Raw genomic sequence first — 9,683 nt, forward strand, 5'->3', positions numbered from 1 at the left:
TAAATTGAACAGATTTAATCCTAGTAAAAGCAATGTTAGAAAAAATTTGTTACTGGAGATGGATCAGAGGATTCAGAAGCTGGAAAATGAAGCCTTGAGATTAAGTGTTTTTGATAAGAATCAAAATTTAAAAGATGGTTTAATTTTGTTGAATATTTGGCTTAAGCAGAGACAGTTCGATGCAAGTTGCAGAGGTTTTACGGGGTATATAATGTCTATGTATATGGTATATCTAGTGAAACAAAGGAAGGTATATCTAGTGAAACAAAGGAAGGTAAATAATGCAATGAGCAGTACCAAATTATAAGAAATGTTTGGAACAGTTTAGGTATTTTTTCATTTTTGCTGCAAAAGTTGCTGCATGCGTTTATTAAAATTATTTGAAGTAAACACTTACCATTCTTCATTTATTTTAAATTTTGCTAATATTTTTTTTAGCAAAACAGTATGTTGCATGAGCATGGGATATCTCTATATCGGGAGAATTAAAAGAAAATCAGCCTTCACTTCTTGAGTTTGATTCAAATTATGATGTAGTTTTTGTTGATGGAACAGGACATATGAATATATGCTCACAATTGTTACTAGATGTGTACTTGAGGGTGAAATCGGAAAGTGAAAAAGCTGTTAAATTGTTGGATAATGCTAAATAAATGGATTTCAAGCATTATTCATGAATTCTATGCCATTTATAGACAGTGTGATCATATTGTACAGTAAGTAAAATGAGATTGTAATAAAATAAAACTTCTAGGAAATTCGAAAACATCTATACATAACACTAAATTTTGTAAAAATGTTTACATACACTTTAATTTTGGATTTTGACTTTTTATTTGATTTTTTTGCAATCAAATTGCAGATAAATTAGAACTATTAGATGGATTACCAAGAATGTGCAGAGTTTTTCTAGTTTTGTTTTAGAAAATCAAAAAAAGAAATTGTTCATAGAATTGAATAACTTTGAATCAATGACTTTTTGTTGTCTTTCGTTGTCTATTATAATCCCTCATTTATAAAACTTATGGTTTTCATTAGTAAAAACTAAATTCGGTGCATTTTGATATCATTAAAATTTTTATTCAAGGAGTTTTGTTAATTTATTTTAATTTTTTTTAAGTTAGTATTCAAGGAGTTTTTGTTTAAAAAGAATATTGAGAAATGAGAAGCAAATTTGCAAAGTTAGATTAAAATTACAGGTAAATAATGTTTGCTTTTTAATTTCTAATATTCTTTAATTTTTTCTTTTTTTAAGTTTTTTTTTTTATACATAATATTCCAGTTAAGCTTTTTATTATTCCATATTCATCAAAATATTATTTATATAGTTTATTTATGATGATTTATGTTTTCATTAATTTATTAGATTGAAAGTTCAGGAAAAAACTATAGATTATAGCATATATTTAATATGCGATTTTAAAAATATACTGACTAACTTACAATTCACATATATAAAACAGTATTTTTTTATGAATATATTTGTTTGTTTTAATATAGGATAAACAGAAAAGCTCTGAAATCATTAATAAGCAAGCACGCCAGTGAAAAATCTAAATTGGATCTTGTAGATGATTCATATACATTAGGACTTGGTGTTATTATGGACATTCTAAGAAAGGGTCTAGGAAATAGAGTAACCGCTATAATTCCTAAATTAGAAGCACAGCAAATCTGGGATGTCAATGCGGACTGTAAAAAAATAAGAACAATGTTTGTATAGGTTTTATTTTAAATCCTGAAGAGGCCTTAAATGTTTTACATAAGGGACCTGGAGCAAATTTACCAGAAGCTGAAGAGTTCAGGTAAATACATAAATTTATATTTTTACTCAGTTTTCATTGAACCAGTACAAGATGGCCCAGACTCTAACCAAAAGAGCACCAAGGACCACATACCAAAAAATCAGCCAGTCTAAAATTTTTTCTTGAAAACGTTGCTAGCTTCTTACCAATATGTTAATGTTTAATTTTCATAATATAAAATCCAATGTATGTTTTATACAATTATGTCTAGAATCCTTTTTTTTATTCATTGCATTTCAAAGCAATCTGTATTATTTTATTTCTCAAGTTTTGTTTTGGAATGATTGTATTCATACATACAGAAATATGTACAGGAAAATACAACATCAATAAATTTTTATTCATCGATAATAAAAACAACAATAAATTCCAAATTCCTAAATAAATAAAAAATGAAAACTTTAATGAGTTTATTAAAATTATTAGAATTTTTCTCTAAAATATGTATATAAAAGAATTGTTTTCATTTGTAGAAAATTTTGGGGTTCAAAATCAGAATTGAGAAGATTTCAAGATGGTTCAATTTCAGAAGCATGTGTTTGGGGTAAATCAACCGATACCATGTCTGCGAGGAGAAATATCACACGAGATATTGTTTTATATTTATTACAAAATAATTTATGTAAGTTTTTATAATTGATTAATTTTTTATGTCTGTTTTATAAAAGGAATGTTTTAACCACTTTAATATTTGTGAATGCATTGATATGAAATGGAATTAGATTAGTTATGGCAACAGCTTTAAACATAAAAGTTTCTCATATTTAATTTGTTCAAATCAATTAAACAGTTGACATTTTTATCTAAATCGTTAAATCTCATTTCTTTTTGATTACGCTGATTATTTTGATTACACATATCAGGAAGCTCATAAAACTTGTATTAATGCAAAATGCCACTTAACACTAGTTAAATTGTTCATTTGTTAATCATAATTTTAATAGCTCTAGAATTAAACCTTTAATTGTTTAAAACCTTTAAGTTTATTTAATAATTTTTCTGCAGCCATACAAGCAGAGCACATAAAATATATTTCAAATCAAATCGAAAGTATTTTAAAATTGCTCTCTGTGAAACCACAAAGTTTTGAATATGGAACAGGAGAAGAAGCTACAATGAAGGTTATCCAAGCTTTTGATTCTTTGTCAAAAGATTTAAGAAATTTAAAAGATCTGGCGTTAGAAATTACAGCATTGCAAGGAATATCATCTGTTTTTAGATTCACAAATTGCTTTCCAGCATTAGGTGAGTAAAAGTTAATTTTTTTAATTTAGTTATAGTTAATCTTATATATAAAAATGGAGCGCTCTTTCAAATGTCCAAGTAAAACTCGAAAACGGCTGAATCGATTTGGCCAGTCTTAGACTTGAAAAATTCGTGCTAATCAGTAGGTTGTCGGAAAGGTGGGATATTATTTCAAATCTGCGTAAAAACTTTACATTTTTAATTTGAAAATTTTTGTAGAAGCGTAATTTAAATAAAACAATGGACGGTGGCAATTTCGTGAAATGTCAAACGCTTTTGACAGATGATGTTCAATTACGTGAATGTTTTACGCGAATATTATTTAATTATAATAAATTTGTAGTAAGTAGTTTTGTTTGTAGTTTTATTTATATACAAAAACGTTAGTAATCGACCGCAAGTGTTACAAGAGACTCAAAATATAAACTTTTTTGAAATGTTAATATAAAAATGCATTTTTTGGTGTTGTAGCACTTTTTTTTTGCAAATCATATTTTTCTCAAACTCGGTACTCTAAAAGATCTCATTTGTATAATTATGTACTTATTGGTATTTATAAGACATTTTCTAGGTTATATTATTTTCTATTTATGATATACAAATTCAGAACCTAAATTTCGTATTGATAAAATGGACATTTTGTCGAATAACATTTTTCCAGTTATAGTTTCTCAGAATTTATTGAAGAATAGATAGTAATATATGAAGGTTCGGAGTTAAATAGGTCCACCGCCGATGTGTCAAAAAACAGTGAAGTTAAGCATTGTTTAACAACAATATTTGAAAGTAGAGGGAAAAGATGTATAACCAGCTTTAACCTTGATTTGAAAACGGTAATCTTTGAAATGGGTGAGATAAACGGTAATCTTTAAAAATCCATGATAAAAGTATTTTCTTCCGTTGGTAGTTTTTTAGCATTAGTTAAAAATGTACTTATTTTGTAAAATACTGTTAAAATTATAATAAGGCTTTAAACCTTTTTGCCACCTGCCCGTTTCAAGTTACCCAGCCTATAGGGTAAAAAGGTCTATATAACAAGTTTTTGAAAGACGTCAAAAAAGCACATTTCTACAACGATGAAGTAGAAGGCAGTTTACTGGATGTAGTCAGATAATTGTTTGTTTGATATGTGTTATTTGTTGTGATATAAATGGTTTTCACAATATAGTTTATATTTGCTCAAAGTCAAATTGGACCTTTGTGCTTCGCCCTGCTCTACATATATACTTTTTATTAAATTTACTTTAATTCATCGAATATTACTTGAAACTTTTTAAAAAGCAGGTCAAAGAAGAAATACTTAATTTATTTTCTATCTCTCCTCGTAGAAATTTGAAAATGTTGTATAAGTTCAGTAGTATTATTTACAATTATATACAAAATCCAGAATCCAAAAAAAAATCTGAAAAACTTGAAACGTAAACAATAAGTTGAAAGACCAAAAAAGACTTGGATGGATTATACTATGTTTTCTATAGAAAGTGTATAAATCTTCCAGTTTGATTGTATTGACAAAATATAGACAAACTAATAGGGTTTATTGTTTTTATAATACTTCATATATATAGCATTCAAACAACACATCCTTATACACTTAAAGTATTAATATTTTTGATTCTCTAGAAATTCTTTAGAATATACCTTACTTAGCAAAACAATGTTTGCCGGGTCAGCTAGTAGTTTAATATAATTTGTATATATAGTGGTACCCTGACGAGTTTAATTTGATCCATAAGTATGCTCAATTATCGAATATAAATAAATGCTATTAATTTGCTCCAACATTGTGGTTTGAATACTAAAAATAAGCGCACTATTTATTAATTTAGTTATTGTTTTTTACTGTCCATTCATAATTTGTCAAATAACAGTTAAAAATGTTTTATTGTTGCTCAATTTGTTGCAACTTTTTCAGGATGATTTTTATTCACAATATTTTAGAACTTAGAAAGCTGCTTATAAATTATTGTAAGGCCCTTAATTGTAGTCATGTCCTTTATGAACTCCTTTTTATGAACTTTTAACACAGTGCATATCTATAATGTTTTACACTTGTACATCCTTGCCATCCTCATGGTTTTCAATAATTTTATGCTTAAATACGTGACCCTTATGTTTGAACCCATGGTTATAAAAGTACTCTCATAATATTTTGTAAATGTGCAAAAGCAATAAATGTGAATTTCTAGATACCTCTTACTTGCTTAAAGCTCGTATCTCAAATTTTATACATATATATGTCCAAGCAAGGAATCGCTTCTTTACCGGCTCGCATCTCGAAACCCTCGCATGTCTGGTCATCATGTCTTCTGAATTAGACTTTAAAAGCATGTAATATTTAGATTTGTAAAATATAAATGCGGTCATCCTCCTAGAACGTGGTTTCCATAATACGCAGAGCTATCTATATTCAATTGCGACGTTTTATAATGTGGTACTCTATTAGCGCGATTTGTGTTCAAATGCCCATAAAGTTCATTCGCGCAACCTAAAAATGAATTTAGTAACTAAATATTTTAAGAGGCTTTAAGTTTTATTATAGGCTATTTTATCTTTTATGATTACACAAATATGCTAGTTTATATCAGAGCTGTGTACGACATTGGTTTTAGTAGTGTCAAAGCTTTTTCATAGATATTATTCTTTCTAAAACAATTTCTGCTTGAAAAACTAATTATTGGTAATCAATTTTTTAATCTAGTTTTTATTTCATTCTTTACCATATCTTTATGTGAAGAACAAAAATAATTTGTTTTTATCATGCCCTTATGAAAACTCTTTAATTCATTAAAAACAATTTATATCATGTCTTTTGTATTTATTGGGCTCCATATAACGCGTTGCAAATGATGTGATTCGTGCTAATTCTGGATTTTTATAGCGCGGTTCCAATGTAACGCGATTGCCGGTTTTCATAGAAATCCTAGATTTTTATTCTGAAGTTTCCATATTACGCGTTTTTTATTCTGAAGTTTCCAGCGCGTTATAGGGTTGACTTGAAAATCTTAAAAAATTATAGGATAGAATTTTGTTGAAATTATATAGTTTTTTTATTATGTGTGTTTTAATTGTATTGTCTTTATATTATTTGTGATATATTGGCAGCTGTGGTGTGGATCAATATTGTTTAGCAATTTATAATATCCTAAATTACCTCTTATATAACTTATGCCAAAATAATTCTCTGCAAATAATTTAATAGCTATATTAATTTTTTTAGGTCTTCATCATAAATCTGGATCTAACAAACTGACCAAACAAGATGAAAATTTACCCAATATATTACTACAAGATACCAACCCATGTCCTAACATGTGCCCAATCTTTACTCCTGCAAATGAAGCAGTATTACAATTAGGTCTGAGCGGTAAATGGCCAGAAAATTTGCAGGCGCTTCGAAGATTGAAAGCTGCATTTTACATTCAAATTGCCAATGGTCTTACCAAAACTTGCCAGATATCAGCAAGTGCTAATCCTTTATATTTAGATGTATTTAAAGATGGATTTGTATTCAGATTGAGAGTGGTTCATCAGAAGGAAATTGGTTTGATGAAACAACAAATTGGAATAGATGGGGTTGTAAAGTATAGGGATACTGAAGAAAGTTTGTGGATGGAAAGGGAATTAGTGATGATGCCAAAGTTGACAAGTGCTCTGCTAGGGTGAGTTTATCTTAATTGATTCTAATTATAAACTTATCAAAGGCCAGATAATTGTTTGTTTTTGCCTGAAAATATGACTAACTAATTTTATTTTTCAAGTCATTGTGATTTCTTTTAGACTATAATTGGAAAAGTTATCCTTGTGTGTGAACCAAAATTTGTCCTTTTGTTGACGTCATCTCAAAAGCGATTGAATCAATTTGAAAAATTTAAAAGCATTAAATCAATAAAGACCCATGTTGAATGAATGAATGAATAGTTTGCGAGACAAACATCCGAGACATTTCTTACACCTAATTTATATTTTTTACAACAAACTTACATTTGTAAAAGAAAATGTCTATGAAATATTTAATTTACTATTAATCTTTAAAAATTAGTTTTGTAATTATCTATGTTTGTACAATTCTATTGATTGAAATCTAATTAAACATAGATAATTGCTTTTGATGGTATTAGATTTCAACAATTATATTTACCAAGTTCACAAAAAATACAAAGCATAGTGAAATAATTTTACAGAAAGTGTACTTTATTACATCACAAAGATGTTTTCATACCTTAATAAGGAACTATGTGTTCATAATTCTCAGTGAATGATGTTGTTTAGCACTTTAATTTTATAACCTTTTCATTTTGCAGTTTACATCATCAACATTCTGCATATGGACCTGCAGTGTGCTTGGCAAAACGATGGCTATCCTCACAACTTCTGGACGACACTCATATTTCTGAGAAAATAATTGAATTATTGATGGCCGGTCTATTTTTGAATCCAGAACCATATGATGTTCCAGTCCAACCTCAAATTGCTTTTATTAGATTTTTAAATCTAATTGCATATACTGATTGGACTACTACACCTTTAATTATCAATTTTAATTCTGAAATGACAAGTATGTGAATATTTTTTTGATGTTGATGCTTTTGATTTGATATTTCAATTCAATTATTATCTTTTCAGAGGAACAACTGTTAGAAACAGAAACAAACTTTACAGTAAATCGATCAACACTACCTCCACTTTATATAGTGACTCCCTATGACACAAATAAGTCTACCTGGACAAAAATATCTCCAAGCATTCAGGTTCTTGTAAGAATGGCCCTACTAGGAAGACAGTCACTAGAAGTTGTTGAAAATATATATAATACAGAAACTAGTTTAGATTTTAAGGTATAATTTAGTAATTAATTTAGTTTAAGTTAAATCATATGATTTTAAATTCATAAATTATCTACTCTGAGTGTTGATTTATTTAAAATAAAAATATTTTGTAGGTAATGTTCACACCATCTATAGAGGGATATGATTTAATAATCAATTTAAAAGTATTGCAATTACCTAGACGATTCTATTCATTGAAAAACTACACATTTGAAAATAAAGATAATGAGGAACAACTTCAAAAGGAGCTTATGGAATACGTGAAAACAGATAAGGAGAAAATACCAATCACTAATTATGATCCAGTACAATTCTATTTGAAGGAATTAAGGGTATTTATCATAGATAAAAATGTTAAATCATATAATGAATATGTCATTATATTTTTGAGTCTTATAATTTTTGAAATGAGTTTCATTCATAGATGAATGAAAATTTTGGTACAATGCTTCAATTTTATTATGATAATAGAAGATATATTAGATTAGTGAGGTGTTGATTCAAACTTTTCTTGATTCAAATAAGTTTATCAATTTAAGGGGGTATTCTAGTGTAGAAATCCCAACAATCGTTTTTCTGTTTTTTTTTTTAATTTTAAAAGATTAATTATTCAAGAATATGTGTACGGGAGTATTTTATAAAAGTTAAATTGTTTTTGGAGATACAGCTATTTGACTATGATAACCTTCTTCTGTTTCCTTTTGCGAAATTTTAAACGCGTTTTTCTCAAAACTACCTAGTACATATGATTTTTCAATACGATGTATATGATTTTACCAATTCTATTAGGCCGATTCATTTAAAATTTTTAGGGAATCTTTTTCATAGACTTCTCTCTCACATATAGTAGCCTCATCTCCAAATTTAAATTTTTATTATTTTTGAAAAGGAAATCTTAAAGTGTTAAGAAAATGGTCTTTTTTTCAAACAGTCGCCAAATTGTCAAAAACATTTTTTGAACTTAATTCCAGTATATACAATAGTGTACATTTTGTGACCCCCCATTTCAACAACTGCTAATTTTTATATTTAATACATTTTTTCTTTGAACTTTTTTTCTGTAGTCTTATAACGTTGCTAAGTGTATTATAAAAAAAATAATCATAATAGTAAATAATGTATCGCCTTTATGATGATTTAAGAATGACTTAAAATTCATGCCTCTACACTAGAATACCCTGTTATGTTTTTTTAATATATTTTCAAATCAATTCACAAATCACTTAAAGTAAAGGACTTGACTCGAATGATTCGATGAATCTGGACCATATTGAATTGGGACATCACTAATCTATTTTTAACTTCCCGTAGGGTAAGTTATAGTAATCGCAAAAAAATCAAAGATGAAAATTTTTATATATCTTCACGATTTGAAGGTTTCTGAACATTTTGGCATACCTTAGAAAAAATGAATGTAAGTATGTGTGTGTGTGTATGTTTGGATACAATTTTTCGTTTACGATTTCGGGCGCACGAATCAACCAATTTGCATGGTTCAAAAAACATTCGATTCCTATTGATGAGAAGACGTGCTGATTAGTTTTTGGTGAAGACAGGTCCAGCCGTTTCGAAGATACGGGGCAAAACCCGATTAGAATGATTCAAAAAACATTTTACTTGTATTGACGAAATGAAGAATTGATGAAATTTTTGTTAAGACAGGTCTACCGGTTTCGGAGATACAGAGAAGAAAAAGAGATATTTGGCGGTCAAAAATGCTCAATGAACATATGCACAACAAATTATCAGATATTTGATAAAATTTTTTAAAATGAGTACTAATTTTATTATAATTTTATTGGTT

The 9,683-nt window shown here is 27.9% G+C and overlaps 1 long non-coding RNA gene across 1 annotated transcript; it reads left to right on the forward strand.

Moving 5' to 3' along the window:
• Nucleotides 1-691: 691 nt before the first annotated feature.
• LOC113374855 lies at nt 692-3,005 on the forward strand. Its single transcript, XR_003367006.1, has 4 exons — nt 692-716; nt 1,501-1,805; nt 2,279-2,427; nt 2,811-3,005. It is a non-coding gene; the product is annotated as an uncharacterized LOC113374855 (long non-coding RNA).
• The last annotated feature ends 6,678 nt before the right edge of the window (nt 3,006-9,683 follow it).

Source organism: Ctenocephalides felis, unplaced genomic scaffold (assembly GCF_003426905.1).
Source record: "Ctenocephalides felis isolate EL2017-DRISC unplaced genomic scaffold, ASM342690v1 CF-g0.4_SCAFFOLD_00845, whole genome shotgun sequence".
NCBI classification, from domain to species: domain Eukaryota; kingdom Metazoa; phylum Arthropoda; class Insecta; order Siphonaptera; family Pulicidae; genus Ctenocephalides; species Ctenocephalides felis.